Consider the following 20050-nt stretch of genomic DNA (forward strand, 5'->3'; position numbering starts at 1 on the left):
AAACAGCTTTTTGCACAGGGTTTAGTGCAAGCACACTCTCTCTGATAGCACTTTACAAACAAACAAACATGAAATTTAACAAATATCCTCTTTGCCAGATATTGGTACTTATCTGGATCAGTAATCCTAATCTTGGTAACATTATTATTCACACTTTAACCCTTGGGGTCAATTTGACCCCAAGGATGTTTTGCTTCATATTTCATGAATTTTCCTAATTTTATGGGTACAATTGATTAAGCATAACATTATCATGATGATATTTTTCAATGTGCTGAAGACATATTGCACACATTGGTGTTCATCTGGGGTCAATTTGACCCCAAGCTGCTTTAGCTTTGTAAAACTTTGTGTCTTGGTATGACCTTATACCTCCACACCTGAAGGTGCAAAGTTGATACGCTTATATAGACTTTATAGTGAAAAACCCCCAAATATAAAACAAAAAGGAGATGCAAATAAGTACATAAATATGTTTATGAGAGGAAAGGGGGCGTCACCGGCAACAATCAATCAGTACAGTTCATTCTGTGAGAGTCATTAATGTGCACCACAAATTAGAAAATATTTGGATGAAAGATTTTCAAGATGCACTAACTTTAAATAGGGTTCAGGCTATTGTGGTCATTAATGTTGTCAATAAATTTGAGAAGATTTGGATAAAAACTATTCAAGGTAAATTCTTTCTAAATTCAAAGTTTGACGCTATAGAACAGGTAAAGGTTTCAATATCAAGGGGTTATTTATGTACAAATAAAGTGCTTGACACAAAAACTTGGTCAACAATTTTCTGAAAATACAGTATGGGCAACTCCAGTTTTACAATATATTACGATTAAATACAGAATGCAGAATCCGATCTGGTTGAAACTCAGTGGGGTAATTTAGGAACCAAATCAACATAACTGAGTCAAATTTTGATTGGTTTAACGATCAGTTCAAACCTAGATATGAATTTTGCCAATGATAAGAGGTAGGGATTTTATGATTTTTTTTTAAACTGATCCAGAATCAGTATGTTGATGCGGATTCCTTCATAAATGTAATGAAATCTTCCGTGGCGTAAGGTCTATCTTCAGATTAAATGTTGTCCAAATCCTTAAAGTACTTTTGACGTAATCCTGCGAACAGATAAACAAAAAAGCAAAAAAAATAAATAAATAAATAAATAAATCCAGGTGAAAATATTACCTCCTTAGAGTAGGTAACCAGGTCTTGGTATTTTACAGTCGTGTGTGTGACAGTGGGAGTGATGAATGTACTCTTTGGCTTTTCAGATTGATGGGCGACTTCGGAGCATGCAGGGCTGCTGCCATGGATACTTGCTATCACATCTAACTAGTGATCAATACAGTTCAGTTTTCAGGACCAAGTCTATCATTAATCTTAACATGAATCATGTCAGTCACTGCACAACCTTGGAGAGACGTTCCCTAATAAGACACAGGCTAATGAACTCAGATGAAACGGTTCCAAAGATACAAAGAGACACATCATTTACATTACAGAGGCTTTGGTATAATACACAATGCTAGACAGTTTTGAACTTGAAGATCTGTGATATAAATACATATGCGGCAGTATATATATATATATATGGAGCTGTATTTTTTCGTAAACAGAATAAGTTATAATAAAATAACTCTTCTCAGTTGTCTCTGTGGGAGGGATAATAAAGTTTGAACAACATGCACTGAGACAGAATCAAACATTAATTTAGTAATCTGATGTTCTGCTCCAGCATATCAGGCTTTTGTAAAAAAAAAAACCACAGACATATTTACCTTTCATACAGCGTAAAAACAATAAAGTCAAATATCTTTTACCTCAAAAATGTAGTCTATACTAAAGTAAGAACAGTGTGCCGTTGACGTCTTTTGGTATTAAGTGTGCTGGAAGATGCTGGCATATGTGACAATATAAATTAGGATCTCACGACGAGTCACACTGTAATCAAGTGTTTCAGATTGTCAGTGCTGACAAATAAAGGCGATAAAAACAAACAAAAATAGATATAATTTTCACTTCCTCAGTTCTGCTGCACGTCAGCTATCCTCCGGGGCTTTACAAAGCTCTGTAGTGGAAGTTTACGTCTCAGCTAATCTCGGCCTAAAGAGAGCACATTTTCGCCCAGTATTACTGCTCACAGTAAAAGTCAGAAATAAATCTAACCTGCGTGTGAATGTCACAATCATAAAGCCAAAGTAATGTGACTATAAATATTAATAAATCCCTATTTGACAGGATTATTGAGTGTATTTCCGATTAACATTTTAGAGCAGTCTATACTCTATCAGAATAGGTTTTAGTTTCTGTTAACTATTAAAGCTAGCATGAAAGCCACACTTTGACTCTATTTAGTAAGAATGAGAAAAGTAATTCAAGGTTGAATTCCTCCTGTGATCAAAAGAAAGTGTTGGCTATCTCCACAAGTGATGCTCCACATTCAAAGAGTGGCAAGGACTATTTTTAATTCCCACATGAGCTTTAAAGACGCGTTGTTGCTGTTCAACCTGCTATCAATTAAATGTATATTAAAAACCAGAATAAACAGAGAAATATTTGCAGCCTGATTTCCTTTTAATGTTACCCAGATACCAGAGTTAAAGCCCTCCGAGGTCACTGGAGCATCTAGCTCCTGCTGCTCTATATTTTAGCGAGAGCTGTGTGAGCCCCTGTGCTGTTGGCATAGTTTTTCCTCACAAATGTAAACACCTGCATCTCTGCTGTGCTCCTACTAATTAAAACTCTGTCAGTCTAATGAGAGTTGTGCCTGTCAGGCCCCTCTGCACACTCAATAAATCAACGCTCCTCAGGCCTGCTTTAACCTGCTGTTTGAGACGGATGGCGCTTTGCTCAGATTTACACAACATAGGTAAGTCCCTCTTGCTTCCCTGTTTGCTATTGCCATACTCAGTGAGAATTCATTGTGCTCTGCTCTCCTTTCGCTGAGTCATTACATGACCAAGCAAAAGAGGCCGCTCGGGCAAAAGCCTTCACTGCTGGTGGTTATGTTGACCAAGCAAAACCTGCTGAGACTACAAAACAAACGAGACAGGGCCAGGTAACAAAAATGTAGCATTTCCACAGAGAAACATGAATAACAGCATTACTGACAATTAACAAATGTGTATCAGAACTATAACATCTACCCACACTTACAGCAGCAGTGTTCATCTGGAGATTAAATGCAGGCATGCACTGTGCGATTTGTGGCCCATTTTGAGCTGATTTTTGACTCGTGAGTCTATTTTTGGGATCAGGTCGAGTCTCTGCTAAATTGCGTGTCGTGAATCGTGTAGTTTACATGGGGTCACGAGAAGCATTCAGTGCCAACCATTTTCAGAATTTCTATCCCCCTCAGTGCCAGCCGTTTTAGAGCATTTTGACTGATTTTTAAAGACCCACAGAATATTTTTTACTATGACAATCAGAAATCTGACACCAGATTCTGAAAGATTAAAGTTTCTACTTTCATCAAAAAAAAAATAGTTTGTAGCTTGTTTTTGTTCTTCCGTAATCAGCAGTTGAATAGGGCAAGTTTTACACAAAAAAAATATCTCAGTGACTTTGAAGCAATTTTTTTTTTATCTTTATTGAAAACTATAACATCCAAACATTGGTTTCCTTCTACATAAAAAAAAAAAAAAAAAAAAAAAAAAAAAAAAAAAAAAAAAAACACTGAATGTTTTGCTTACTGTATTTTGTATCCCACCCCCATCAATCACACATCAATCTATCATCCAAAGGTGCACTGCTGCCACCTTTAGGACACCAGTTGGTCACTACATCAACAGTAGAACTCCGTTACAGTGAATCCTAGCAACTTCTGTGAAAAAACGCAATTGAAAAGTTTTCTCGTCAATGGCACTGAGCGTTTGGATTTGAAATGACGAATTATCTCGTTAATGGCACTGAGTGAGTAAACTCATGACCAGCTCCCGATCAGTAATCGTATGGCTGTAAGGAAATCATACATGTGTGAAATCCTGTCGCTCCTCGTGAGGGTATCACTGTTGAAGCAGTGCCACGGACCGGCTAACCTTAAACTCTCACATTGCGCAAGCTCGAACACCGTAGGACCGCTGTAGAATTGACGGCCTGTACTGCCCACATCTGCCCCGTCAGTTCCTGGTCCATCACATTGCCGTCTTTTCTTTTTTAAATCTGTTTTTGCTGAGATTTTGCGAGTGTCTGTCTTCTTCATCTTCTGTTTCAATGGCAACGCTTCAGAGTTCTTCTTCTAATTTGTACGTTGCATTTCTGGAAACAACACCTCGGCGTGTCGTGTATGGACGTACAGTGTGAGCAGTCAGATCGTGTCAGAGTGTTGGTCCGTACAGTGTGAGAACATGAATCATGAGCTGCGCACATTCGGGCTCTGCAATTGAGTCGCACAGTTTGAGCTGGAGCTGAGAAAAACAATTTCAAAAGTCGCACAGTGTATCCTGGCCTTTACTTAGACAATCAATAACTACAGAGCAGTAGTGTTATACAACCATTCTAATCCATGGGCCTCACAGACAAGTTTGATATTGAAGAGGGTCGAAGCAGCATAAAAAATAAATAAATAAAAAATAAAAAAAAACTATAAATTACTAATTGCATTTCACAGTGTCTAAGTTTTTGATGTTGCAGTGACTGTGTTTAAAAAACAAAAACAAGACTAATTTATTAAATGTTTTAAAGTTAAGGACATAAGGTGAAGTTAGTAGCAGGGGTAACACTTTACTTGAACTTTTATACATAAGGCTGACATTACGCTGTCATTAGCATGAATGAGTTGTCATGAAGGCTGTTATTATAAAATGATGACACCTTTCACTTAATTACCACCTTTGGAGGTATGTTGGCATTTTTTTTGGCTGGGTGGAGGGATCTGGTGGGGTTAGGGTTAGGGTTAAGGTTAGGGGTTAGGGTAACAAACAACAACACTTATTGACAGCCTTCATGACATCTTATTCATGCTAATGACAGGTGTCATGTCATAATAATGACAGTGTAATGTCATCATTATGTATAAAACTTCAAGTAAAGTGTTACCATGGCAAAGAAATTGGCACACTTGGGTTAAAAGACAGACATGAGATTCTATTTGGCAAAAGTTATCTGCATTTTTTTGGAAAACTAATAGAAATATGAATACATGATGGGTTATATTTTTGCATGGCTTTACATACTTATCTATAGTGAAAACCTCTGCCAAGCACCAAATATCCACTTTGATGATTCACACTTTCAAGGCTTGGAAGAAATGGTTATCCCATTAATAATGATACAATATGGGCACCCCCAATTTTATGAAAATAAACTATGAAAAGCACATTCCAGGTGTGATCCAGTTAAAACTCAGTGCAGTAATCGAGGAACCAAATTAAGTGAGTCAAATTTCATAATGATCGGTCAATCGGTCACTGAGATATGAATTTTTGAACTTTCAACAACGATGAGTGATAAGGATTTTTTGATTTTCAATCTGATCCAAAATGAGTATATGTAATGTGTATCCCCTCCAAAATATACTGGAATCTTCCATGGCGTAACAGTCAAACAAACGCTTGTAAAAACCGTGCCTTCTTGGTAGTGGCAATTAAAGTAATGACCGTTTCCATATTTGGCTAACACTGCTCCTGCAGGCAAGCACAGGTACTGACTACTTTGCGTTAGAATAACAAACCAAACAATTATGTAAACACATTTTAACCATTAAGTTCAAGGAGAAACCTTTAACAAATGTCTTCAGTGGTGACAAACAAAGTGAAAGCAGTGGATCAGCTCGTGCTTTTCATATTCTGTGATTTTGAGCACACTCAAATTATTATAACCAGCACAATCATTCAGAAATACCACTTGTTACACATCATCCTGGATAATTAGCATGGCCTCCTTTTCATTTAATTCTAATAATTTTCTTCTCTCGTCGTCGTCAAAATGACAGAGAATGCTCTGATGCCTTCGTCTCCCTTGACCACATGTCACTGATAAGTGGAGACTATTATATCGATAGGATGGGAGCAAAACAACAATCAGGCCTGAAATGATTGGCCAATAAACACTGTCATGTTATTGTCACATACTATACTTGAAAGTTGACATTTATTTGGGTGCACATTGTGAGAAGTGGTACCTACATTTAGGTTACAATAAATCTGCACCATTGGAGGTGAAGACCCCCAAAAATTAGAGTGGGTGGGATCTTTTTTTTTATTTTGTATAGTATTATCATTCCGGAGGGGCTCAAAGTAGAGTCGCTGCTCCTCCGCATCGAGAAGAGCCAGATGAGGTGGCTCGGGCACCTAATTAGGATGCCCCCTGAACGCCTCCCTAGTGAGGCCTCCCTAGTGAGGCGTTCAGGGCACGTCCCTCCGGAAGGAGGCCCCGGGGAAGACCCAGGACACACTGGACAGACTATGTCTCTCGGCTGGCCTGGGAACGTCTCGGGGTCCCCCCGGAAGAGCTGGAGGAAGTGGCCGGGGAGAGGGAAGTCTGGGCCTCCCTACTGAGGATGCTGCCCCCGCAACCCGGAAACGGCTAAGCGGAAGAAGATGGATGGATGGATGGATTTTCTTGCTTAGAAACATTGGTACCTTTAGCTAAAGACAATTAATGTCAATCTTTCAGTTGACAAGACAATTGCAGATTTATCATTTTTTTAGTTTGCATGTCCTGGGTTGTGAGTTCCAGACCCGGCCCTGTTCCATTCTCCAATCAAAAGTGTTTACTTTCTTATTTCAGTAACTTCATTTATCATTACCTTTTTCTTAAAGTAACTAAACTCAGAGGTTTTAGCTGATGTGCGTCTAGGCTGGAAATTAAAAAAAAAAAATGCCTTCATTATGGGCGGGGCTCCTGGAGCAGTCTATACTATAAAATCTCCAAAGAACAATCTATGCTATGTTAACTACCGGTAGCTACTCAATTCTCACTATAGCTCTCTATTCACATTTCTCTCAATCCAACCCAATTGCCACAGAATGCAGAGTCCACAGATGCTTTTTATAAGAGGGGCGGAGCCAACAGTGAGTGAGTCAACTACTAAAACACATGTGTCAAACTCAAGGCCCGGGGGCCAAATCTGGTGCCTTTAATTGGGGCATCCAACTGCCCCGTGGGAAAAAGTAAGAGTTAAAGAGGATTGTTTTGAATTCAACAATATTTGCAGGGAATCACAGGTTTCCTGGAGCTTATATTGAATGATTTCAGTCATTTTTAATGTTGAACTGTTGAAAAAACTCAACATTTCTTACTAAATCCTTCAAATTTCCTAAAATTATGACAAGATATTTCCTTAATTAAATAGAAATGATCACAAAATCTAGGAAATTTGAAGTGAAGATCCTGTTCGGACTGATATCTGTCACTTATTGCTTGGATATTGTTGGTTTCTTGCATATTTTATGTATCCATAAAAGCGCAAACTAGGGCACAATAATGCTGAAATTACTTGTTTTCCCACAAAAAATCCGTGGCCCACTTGAGATTAAACTGCTTTGTATTTGGCCCCTGAACAAAAATGAGTTTGACACCCCTGCACAAAAATGTTAAAAAATGACAGCCAATGACAAAGTCTGATTGTGATAGCCAGGTTTCAACCCATAGAGGGCAGTCACTTTTACAATTTTGACAACAAATAATTCCAAATTGAAATACTTGATCAACAACACATCTTCATATCCAAAACAATTATTTATTTAACTAATACAACATGGGTAGGTTTGTTAATAAGTTAATATATCATCGGTTTAATAGCCCCTCCACTCACAACCTACTTCCTCCACCATTGTTTACTAGTCATCTCTAGCAAAAGCGCATTTTCTCCTTGTTAACACTTTTCATGCTATAGCTCTCCAATGACCGATATGTTACACATTGTCAAAGTAGCTGTTTGTCTATTAAAGAGTAACTAAACCCCTGCTTTCTCCTGACCTGCCATGAAGAGGGAAATTCAAAAAATGTCTTGATTGTGGGTGTTACTGCTGTAGCAGTGAGACATTCCCACACCGCAGTGCGCAGAGACAGACGGTAATATACACACATAGCGAGTTCATAACATTTGTCACTACAACCACAGGTACACACAATCACAAAGTGAAGCTCACACACAACCTTACAGATACCAGTCAGGGGCAACGAGCCCAGCTCTCCCACCATCTCACATACAGCGATGAAACAGACACACACGTTAGCGCAAACGCAGTGACAGACGGGAATACACTCATAGCATAGATGTGTCTGTAAATACACACATAGCTTGATGAACCCTCTGATTAGTGTGGAATCTGCTCTTCATAGAAGCACAAAGTCAACAACGGCAACGCGGAACACAGTGGACTTCCTCATTGGCTGTCCATGAATGCTCACTGAGGGCTGTCGTCTCCGCTTTTATAGGAGGGGCAGGGCCAACAGTGAAAGTTGATGACGCTAGGGAATCTAAAGCAAATTGCAAAATTCACTTGTAATAGCTGGCATTCAACCCTTAGAGGTCAGTATATCTGACATTTTACAACTAAATATGCACAATTAAAATAATTTTACAAAAATGTGAAGAGTGGGACTAGGATTAATAAACAGAACTACTTAATATCCAAATACATACTGTATGTATTCAGCAGAAAAAAGTGGGTTTGGGGTTGAGTTACTCTTTAATGTTGCTTTGATATCCCTGCGGAAGAAAAAAATCAAAAGGCTGTAATTTCTCATTTGTCAATTCAATGAAATTCAGCGTGTGAAAAGTGTAACAAGGTTAGATATGTGGTTGTTATTTGCTGCGTATTCACGACAGAAACCGAGCACACGGTTGAGTTAAAGAGAGTGAAGCAAATGGGATGTATTTCTTGTTCCAGTGGCAGCTTTCGTGCAATATTAATGTAGCTTTTTACTGTGTTCATTGAACTTTTCTGAACGATCTCTTCCTTGACTGCACCGTTGATATGTGCTTAAACAGTGCGAGGCCATCACTATATAAATGAATTCCCTCAATATCCCAGCTACAGTTCTAAATCTGGACACCCAAATAAAATATTTTTTTCACAAAATATCAAAATGCTTTAATAGTTAACTTTGTCAACTGATCATATGTGTGTGGTGGCTTGGGGTAAATGGCTATTTATTAATTGATTTATTCAGATAGGATTTTGTGATCAACACAAGATGTATGTAATGCTGAAGGCTAATTATATAGTTTGTTGAAAAATTTAAAAAAAAAACACTGATTGTTTCCTGCTGCCAAAGTGCTGATTACTTTTAATTCATTTGAAGATGATCAGCCATCATTTCATTGATGTACACTGGAGATGTGGAATAATCTTTAAAGATTGTTCAATTGTAAACTATGATTAAGACCAAAATTCCTATGTCATTTTTTCTCAAAACATACAAGATAAATCTTGATAGCTTATGCTCAATTAAAAAATATAATATATAATTTTAAGTGACTAAAGCAAAATAAGCTTTGGAATAAAAAATTTAATGTATGTAGCAATAATATTACAAGCACATTAATCAGGTCTGTTGACTGGAAACGCCAGTGCGCCACAGAGATATTTGAGCGAAACTGACTTTTTAAATCAAAAGTGATTTATTTATTTAAGTCCAACCCAGGTTGATGATTATTCTAAATTGACAGCTGGAATTGATTCAAAGGTTTGTGGGGAAAGTTATGTAAATTTGGGGGTGTTGTGACATGTGATATGTGTTTAAAATAAGCAAAAAGAAAAGAAAATGACCCAGAACACAGACAAAATATAAGCATCATATTAAAGTAACTACAGAAATCATAATGTCCTGGTCATTTTGATACCAAACATGACATGATGCTGAGACAATTTACTGACAGATAATCGATTATGAGTTTCTCTCTAAAATGACCTATTTATTGTAAGTGAATACTGGAGTTAATTCAATCTATTGCTTTTCTAGAGATTACAATGAAGCAGAAAGGTGGAAAATTAAATTGTGAACCTTAATTCGAACCTCGGAAGTCCAATTTTCTGGTGTAGATTTTTGTGATTAAAACTGAAATAAAACAGTGCAAGATAAATAAATATGAACTCTGCTTTAAATCGTATAATACAAATAATTTTAGGTGTCTTTCAGTAGTTAATTATCAGTGAACTCAAAGTTTCTTTAATGTAGATTTGGCTGTTGGTAACAGAAGGTCCATGGCCATTAAGGTAAAAGAAGGTGTGCAATGAGAAAGGTTCCGCGCTGTTTGGAATTGCAAAAAAAAAAAAAAAAAAAAAAAAAAAAAAAAAACAATGTATTAGTTATTTTTCTGTAAATAATAAAATAGCAAAATTACAATAATACTCCCAGGCATGGTATAAACTGCATGTTATTGTTTGGATGTTGGATCTGAACAGTGCAAATACACTGCGGTAGCTCTTATCGTACACATACAGCTTGAGTTTGCTGCAAACCACAAAGAGGAAAAGAAAAGAAAAAGTGGCATATGGATTATAGGGAAAAGGTAAACCTTTGATTTCCTGTCAAGTTTGTGTTTAACTTATTATCAAATAAAAACATGATTAAAGATAAAAACCAAAACGTATTATCAAATCGTTTCCATATAGAAAGGCTAATTTAATTAGAAGGTATTGTATGTCTAGTTTTTCTTTTTTACTTTAAAATAGATGTTCTATATAATTTTATTCATAACATAGCTTCATAACACTAACATCATTACAAGTGCACTCACATAAAAAAAAAAACTATCTGTCAGATGGAAAGGAGCAGTGATGTTCAATGCTGCTGCCTCCCACTCTTTAAGGAGTGGTAATGAAGAGGCAGCAAAGCTGTCATGGAAAATGGGGGGGGGGGGTTATATTAAAACAAAGCAAAACAAAAACACAAAAAACAGTAATTAGTTGTGTGGCGAAGCAGTGCGAATAATGTTTTTGACAAAATGTTCTTTTGCTAATTCACTGTATGGCAGGGTGTAACATTAACATGCCAGTTTTAATTGTGTGTGCTTGATTTCACGCATCCTTTGGTATGTCTGACAGGAAGTCAGACTGGCAATGCAGTCATGCTTGCTCGAAATTGTGCTCGCGATTGAACCTTCTATCATATGACATGCAGTAGTCACTACTGGAAGGACCTTTTTGCTATTTTGATGCCTAAAATAGATCTGAAACAACGGAAAGACTCTGAAGGCCGCAGTGAATATGAAAAATTCTCATTATGAGCCAGAGGTTAATCAGTTAAAAAACATTGCTGCTCAAACGCTAAATCAATGCCAATTTGTTTCTGCTTTTGTCAAAACAGTAAGAACCACCTGCAATAAATAATGCTAAAAGAGAATCTAAAATAAATAAAGACACTTTATGAGGCTGTGAGTCAACATTGCATTTGTAATGAAAAAAAAAAAAAGATTGTTAAACATCTAAATTCCTGCAGATGACACTTTTTTTTGTTAATTTTGAGATGATAAATAATCTTGTCCACATTTAAGTTTTACCGACCTACTTAAGACATAAATCTTAAAACTGCTCAAAGATTTCAGATGTCACTACTTCCTAACAATGGGTGGAACTTCCTTTGTGACAAACAAAAAACACATGGAACCTAAAAAAGAAATGTTTAAATTGAAGTTTCCAGGCACAATTAAATACTACATACACAAAACAATGACTTAACCTGCAAATTTTGAAAATGGCTGGCACTGAATGAGTTAAAATAGTCTCGGCTGGAGTCCAGGCCGCCGCCATCTTGGATTATGTTGTCACCAGCGCGTCATCGCCGCAAGTCGCGCAAGCGTAGAACAACCTGAATTAACTTAATCTTTCTCAACAAGAACTGTTGATTGATTTGTTACAGTACAGCAACCACATTAAATCAACTGAGTGAACTAATAAAAATGGCCTGTGTAAAGGCTTTTTCAAATGAAAAAATTCTATTGTGAAATCTATGACCTGTTTACCTGCACAACTCAAAGAATTGGAATCGAGAATTGTTTAGAACAGGAATTGAAATTGAGAATCAGAATCAGAATAGTTAAAATCCAAACGACGCCCATCCCTAAACTTCATATACGACTTTATAGAGGGGGAACTGTTGGCTTCCCTTCTTATGATAGGGGTCATCTTTTCATGTCCAGTCCAGGAGGTTTAAAAAAAAAAAAAAAAAAATAATAATCTATTGATATTTTAATAAGCATGTAATAAAACCTTCAAAAAAAAGGGTGTTGCTTGTTACAATAAGCAATCAAGCTACTTAATTGTATGTGGGTTTTGTAATTAACTCAAAAGGTTATATCATATTTGCATTTTTTTTTGTTGAGTAAGCCTTGAGTTTTACATTTCAGAATTTCTAGGAAGCAATGTTTCTAATATTGTAAATTAATTTTAAGATTTGTCAAGGGTGGATTATTTTGTGGATAATAAAAGTGAAGTGGATGACATGAGTCAACTCAAACCTTACAGAGGATCACTACTTACTGTACTTACGGATTATATTATATACTAATACATTATTGTATGGCCTGCAATGGACTGGCGCCCTGTCCAGGATGGAACCCCGCCGAACGCCCAATGAGAGCTGGAGATATGCACCAGCAGACCCTCGCGATCCTGAAAAAAGGAAGAAGTGGGTCAGAAAAAAGATGGATGGTTATATTATTGTATATTTTTTTACAGCGTATATTTGAATAAACTTCAAGTAATTTATGAGCATGCCAAAGTCTAGCCAAGTGTCTTGTTTTTTGGAAATCAAAACGTGGTCAGCCTATCTTATGAAGAATCTTGGCAGTTCATTGGACTTTTTACATAAATGAGGTCCGAAGAGCTTCCTTCGTTTCCCTGCAGAATTGTTGTTAAAGCCAAGTTCAAATTGATGCTGAAAACTTGATGTCTGGGATGTTCTTTGCAATTTTTGTACTGGTAATACCCCGGGGGCTTCCAGGTTGTTCCCATTGCTGTAGTAAATATACTGATGAAAAATAGGAAATGGGATTTTTCCTCAAGATATAACTTCTTACCAATAAACTTACTCTTCCGACAAAATTCAGTTTTTACTTACAAAAGAAAAATGACCATAACAACTTTCTCAACCTAGATTTCTTCTTCTTCAAGTTGTGTGGATACTTAACAGGTATTTCTACAGTTACTAGACCTGAACGGAAGATGAATCATTGTATTGTCAGTTCCTCCACCTGAAACCAGTCTGAGGAAAATGTTGACTGAAAGTCTTTCTTTTGACAGGACTTATAGTTAGAGTTGACTTCACTGACTCTGACACAGTCCTAACTTTTCCTGCAAAAGGATTTAATACAGATCATTGTTTAACAACAGACTTACCAAACAACTTCTTTGTGCCTTTCCATAAATCCTCCTCTGTCTCAATTCTCTTCTTCCTTTTCAAGGACGGTTTAAGCTTTAAAGCACGTAGGTTTAATTCAGCATTTACCAGCCTTAGCAGCTTTGTATGTTTTCTAACTGATTTTACTGTTTGTTTTGGTTGTGGTTTGTTATTATTTTATTCACCCGCTTTTCTTTTTATCCCAGCCAGCTGAGGTGGTTCACTGCCCACTTTAAGGGTGGTTTTGTTAGAAGTTTCCACTCCCCAGAGAATGCCTCTGTTTGTTTATGTGAGTTCTCTCCAATAACTGTAAGGTCCCAACTGTAGCTAATACTGTATGTGTGATGAATTAAAAAAGTATTGGGCATTAATTTAAATTGACAAAATATTAATCTACAGCCGACACATTACGAGGGGAATGCTAATAGGAAACAACTAAAAAAGCTTGAGGATATCCGAGCCATTGCTACCGCCAAGCTTTTGTAAAAATGAATTTATTGTACCAAACCAGTGACGTTCCTGATAAATAAACACCAAAGTGTGGGCTGGAAACCACAAGAGAGGCATGGGGTCCACAGCAATATGCCTGTCAATCACTCAGCATGTTGTCCAGCTTAGATGGCATTGATAAAACCCAATTATTGACATCATGGAATGGGATGAAATGTCAACTTTGGACGCTTTTCAAAGAAGGTCTTGAAGTCTGAACTGCAGACAACAAATAAGTTACAATGTCCTTTTGATTATTAGACACTGGTCGAGAAAACTGGCTGCTTAAATCTCCTTCTACGACTCTGTTTTATGTTGATTTTAATGTAAAAATCTAAGCTTTTGTGGACTCGTGTGCGGCACAACCGTGGTATGGACAACATAACCCACGGTGTCCCCCCTTCCTGGCCGGCGTGCCAGAGCATTTGCTTCAGATTACAAGCCAGCTTCCCAGGAAGCAAAGACGGAGAGTAGTCCGGAGTGGCCAACTGGTGCGGCTGAAATCATGGCTAGCTGTCTCCCCGGACTTTGCCAAGTCTCCCCCCAACTTTCCCAAGGATTACCAGGCTTGTTTTCATCGACTCATCGCGCAACGTGCACTGGCTCCTGTTGGCACCTGGTTGATCCTAGTCAATGATGGACATTTGCGGGAGGATCACTTCCGTCCACGCCTACCGTCTTTACGCGCTGTGAATCCCACTAATCTCTAGCAGCTCAGCGGGTGCTAAAGGCAGCGGCACCACAGCTAAATGTGTGTTCATCAAAGCACGCTCTATTTTGAACAAAACTCCAAAACTTCTTCTCGTCATATGGCTTGTATCTGCTCTTCGTGACTGAGACCTGGATTAAGGTGGGTGACTCCGCCGCCTTTTCCAAACTTGTTTCTCCTGGCCGTACTTTCATTAGCAGCCACAGAGTGTCGGGTTGAGGTGGGGGCATTGCTAACTGTACCCTCAACAGCTTCACTTTCTCCACCTGCCTCTCCCAATCTACCAGTAGCCATGCCTCTACTTTTCTGCATGTGCATCGCGGAACATAACAAGGTCGCATCGGGTCGCATAGGTCTAAGGGTCAGGTAAAAGCCAAACGTATTTACCTGTTTGCTGATGTGACGCGCGGCCTTGTTTCTGTGCACAGTTCTGCATTCACTTTGATTGACAGACTCAAAAGCACAAAGTCGAAGCCTATTGGCTGGGAGCAATCAGCGATCGTTTCCATTTGTATAGGGGTCTATAGGACGAAGGAGGGACTTATATACATTAATGTATATGAATGACCACTGGTAGTAGACCATAGTAAAAGACTAGTTAGGTATTTTGATGAATCATACATAAACATAGATTTCTCAGAAACTCCGGATATCAGCTTTAAGTGATGTCAAGGCTTGGTTGGCCCACAACATTTTTTTAATGTGAATGAGGGTAAAAGGACCCCCAAAATGAAATGGATCCCCTACAATAATGTCCCTCAGCCACCAGGCTTGTTGTCATTGTTGACTGTGATTTTAAACTTAATGAACAGATGATCTAGTTTTCATCACCTTCATCTTTTAGCCAAATTGAAACCTTTTTTAACTTTTAAAAACTTTGAAAATGTCATGCACACTTTTATCTCTACTCGCCTGGACTATTGCAATGCACTCTATACAGGAATCAGCCACAATGCTCTTTATCGCTTGCAGTTAGTCCAGAACTCCGCGGCACAACTTTTAACAGGAACCAAAAAATATGAACATATTTCACCAATCTTTGCTTCTTTGCACTGACTTCCTGTTCATTTTACAGTTTGTTGGTTTATAGAGCTTTGAATGGACCGGCCCCTAAGCACTTCATAGACCTCATCCAAGTTTACACTCCAGCGTGCGCTCTGAGGTCTGAGGGCCAGTTCCAGCTTGTGGTTCCTAAGATGAACCATAAGACCAGGTGGAACTCCGTTCTCCATTGTCGGCCCTAAGCTGTGGAACGCTCTGCCACTCCGCGTCCAAACAGCACCTACAGTGGAGTGTTTTAAGTCTCGCCTTATGACAACTTTTATTCCCGGGCTTTTAACAACGCGTGAGTTGTGCGGTCCTTTGTGTCTTTTATATTGTCTTTTGTTTTGTTTTTTATTGTTTTTCATTTAATTTGATTTTTTTTACAATTATATTTATTTTTTAATGTCTTTAATGTTTTTATTTGGATCTTACTTAATGTTGTTGATCTTATGTGTAGCACTTTGGAAATGCTTGTTTATAAAATGTGCTATATAAATAAAGTGGATTGGATTGGATTGAGAGTATAAAACGTTGAGAGTAGAGATTTAGATGTCACTTTTTTTTTCTTTGGAATGAATTTATTTTGCATCTGGTAAAGGAAAGTCATTTTGATTTACATCTGCCTCCTGTAGTTTGGCCAATAGATTCTAAATGAAGCCTTATTTACTTGAAATACGTTTGAAAAACGTTTTTGGAACAACATTCAACCATGCACACTTGAATCACATTATTGTGCCCTCTTTCAGCTCAGCAGAATGCTTGATAAAGTTATTATCAAATTAAAACACAATCTCACGGGGAAAAGTAACACTGTCATGAAAAGAGGGAATGGTTCTATTTTCGTGCATCCCAAGATGATTAATGCATTCATTTTATGCTGTGACACTACCTAAAAAAAATAATTTTATTACACCATTTTTTTCAGGTTTTGGATTATGGATAGGGCGATGGTTGTTAACTCATTCACTCCCAGCCATTTTCAGAATGGCTACCCCCCTCACTGCCAGCCATTTTAAAGCATTTTGACAGATTTTTAAAGACCCACACAATATTTTGTACTATGACAATCTAAAGTTTAGACTCCCTACTTTCATCAGAACTTTTTTTTTTGTTTCTAGCTTGTTTCGTTCTTCCGTAATCAGCAGTTGAATAGAGGCAAGTTTCACAGAAAATGCCAGTTTCTGACAAAAAGCTGAGAAAAAAGGCTTTTTTCTGAAAATCCTGTCATTGACTTTGAAGCATTTTTTTTTTTTTTTTTTTGTTTGCTTTAGGGACACCTCAACATTGATTTCCTTCTATAAAACTACAAAAACAACACAGAGGACTGAGAACTAGATATGAAGGCATTTGATTGACAGGGCTCTAAAACAAGAACTCAAGGCCATTTATGAATATTACAGAGCCGTGTTTTTAGATAAATACCAACTTAAACTAATCTTCTGGTGTATTATAATGATCTATGAATGAATGTATGAGGAGTGGCATTACTTTGAATGCTGCAAACTTATAATCAGGGCCATACAATTAACAGACATATACTGTAAGTAACATAGTAAAAAATAAACTAGTTTGTGACTTGTTACACTTACCTATAGCTGTTGTTCTGTACAATCATTAACATGTTTCACTTTTCACTATATGTATTTTGACTAGTACTATTTTGTTACATTTTCTCATTTTAAGTTATTTAACTTAATTTTAATTTATTTCTAAAAAATATATATATTTTAACTTGAGTGTTCATTAGCCATTGCCTTCATAACATACATACATCTTAAAATAGATATTTGTTGTGAATTCATGTGCATGAGTTTCGAGCAGTGAGTGTGATTATGTCGCTGCCTTGTGTGGGAGTTTTAAAGCCAGAACAAACATATTGCTTAGGGCTACCAAACTCCTGCTAATGTCTGAGTGCAGGGTCTGTAGGCTATGCTTTTTTTTCTTTTCTTGCGTTAATCATGTGGAGCCTCTATTAAAGTAATCCGCTGTGAGAAAAATAATTGTTTTGTGTCTTTTTCGTGACAGTTCTGATCAACCTGCAAGCTGTTGTTTGTCAGACAAAAGAATGAAGGAACGACTCCTTCTCACACTCCAAAAATCTGTGGAAGCAGATTTTCAAGAAGTGTAAGATTCTCCCTACACAAGCTGATCAAAGATGTTTAATTTATCCGTATTTGCTTCCCAATCTGACCCTCGCCAGCCCTGGTACCAGTAAAATGCAATATGTAATGTCATCTTGTACCTAGCTTGAAAAGCTGTATTCATCTTTTCATCAGATCCATCAACACCTCACAATGACATCTGAAAGTAATTTATTCCAAAGTATTATCATCATTTTTGGCTGAGATGCAAAGACTACCTCACACATGAAACATGGAAGTACTGTACATATTCATCATATTATCACAAGTTTTTTTTTTTTTTTTTTTTTTTTTTTTTAGTTTATCACTTGATTGTTATTAAGTCCAAATGGAAACAACAACTTTCAGTGTTCAATCTAAACTTTCTAACAAATGGACAGCTTGCACAAGCCTGCGAACAGATTGAGCAGAGAAACATGTAAAAAAAAAAAAAATCCTGCCACGCTTCAGAAAATCTTACACAAGCAGCAACTTTGCTGCAATAAAGTTTTTGCTTTGTTATTTACTTAAATCGTACCAAAAACTCTGCCTCGACATCATGAAACAGAAAATGGTAAAAAAAAAAAAAAAACATAATGCTAACCTTCTTCTTTAAGGAGAAAAAGTTAATTATAAATAGGTTATCTAAATTAAACTAAACTAATTGAATTAGTGTCATAGAAAGGGACAATTATTTCACCACTTTTTTTTTTTTTTTACAACCAACTATGAAATAAAATCATCTGCTGCCTTGGCAGTTGACATTAGAACACAACATATCACAAAGGAACATTAGACTTTAGCATGTTTTATTTGAGCAAAAGTGACCGTGTGCAGAGCTCAGGGAAATGGCTCCATTTATTGTCATTTGTTCCCAAAATTGACACCTTGGGTTTGCATCTATCTTACACTAATTGTCAGAGTGACAAAATGTGTGCGTCGGGTAATATGAATGTGCAATTCCCAAGAGCACTACAACCTGTGAACACAAAGACAATTCCATCTGCTTCTCACAGTGGAGTAAGGCAAGTTATCAAAGAAAATGCCTTGAAAAATGAACAATGATGTAGAGCTGAGAAAAAGCTGATTTGGTGATTCTGTGCGATATGTGATCGTCTTCTCTTAAAGCTGCTGTAAAACCAAAATATTGACGACAAAGAATCACAGTATGAAAGAATGATATTATAACATCCTTCCTTCTTGTTCGACTGAATGTTTTTGCTGAGAAAGGGGAATATTTTTGTATTTTGTTTTATTTTGAGAAAACTAACATCTGTCCAGAGGTGAAAGTAATGGAATACAAGTACTCACATTACTGTAATTGAGTTGCTTTTATGGGTATGTGTACTTTTTTGAGTATATTTGTAAATCAGTCATTTTACTTGTACTTAAGTACATTTTAATTATTTACTTTTCTACACCCAATTACTAGTGGCTATTTTTTTTTTTTTTTGTTTTGTTTTAAATTTATCAAAGGACATTGTGAAACTACAAAAAAAATGAAATGACCTGACAACAACGAAATGCATCACATCATAGCCGACCAATCGCATTGAATGGCGGTTATTTTCCATATGTTGTGTCATTGAGTCGTGCCATTTCTGATCAAAGCCCAGCCACTTTCTTTGGTTTGGGTTGGGGTTTCTACCGAGTATTTTTTTTTAAAAAGAATTGGACATTTTGACAAACATTGAGCATAGCGTTAGGCCATGGACGTCAAGCCAGCCACACCTTCATTCAACCAACAGCCCAAACTGGCTCCCTATTGGGCAAAGCATAGAGGATGCACTACTTAAACCGTGACAGCTGCCTCATACCTCCTCAGCAAGCATCTTGCAACCCACCTCCACCCCAACTCCTCCAACTAACTGGGTGCCATTTTGTTGTCATTATCATCTGCTCAGTTCTGTTCCGGGGGGTTTCTGCTAACCGCTCTTCTTGCTTTAGCCTTTAACTTTGGGCTTATGGAAGGTCAGGGAGGAGTGCGCTCCCGGCCTCTGGTTTTCCACGTAAGTACGTGGAAAGGGCAAAGAAGTCCCGGAACCGACCCATACTGGCAAATATAAGATTGCATGCTGCACATCAATGTAAAGCATTTTGGGTGTCTATGAAAAGCACTATATAAAATCCAATGCATTATTATGACTACTTTTTACTTGTACTTGAGCATTTCATGTATGACTTACTTGTACAATTTCAATCAAGTAATAGAACTTGCACTTGAGTAGGATATATCAGTACTCTTTACACCTCTGCATCTGTATTTCATGTGTCCACAGGCACGATGCAAGGCATACTGTAATTGGGAAATAATAGCATTTCATATCTTTTGTTAGTAACGATATACTGATGTAACCACAGAGGAGTCATTAGGAGCAAGTCTGTGCCCTTT

This window comes from Gouania willdenowi, chromosome 14 (genome assembly GCF_900634775.1).
Source record: "Gouania willdenowi chromosome 14, fGouWil2.1, whole genome shotgun sequence".
Lineage (NCBI taxonomy): Eukaryota > Metazoa > Chordata > Actinopteri > Blenniiformes > Gobiesocidae > Gouania > Gouania willdenowi.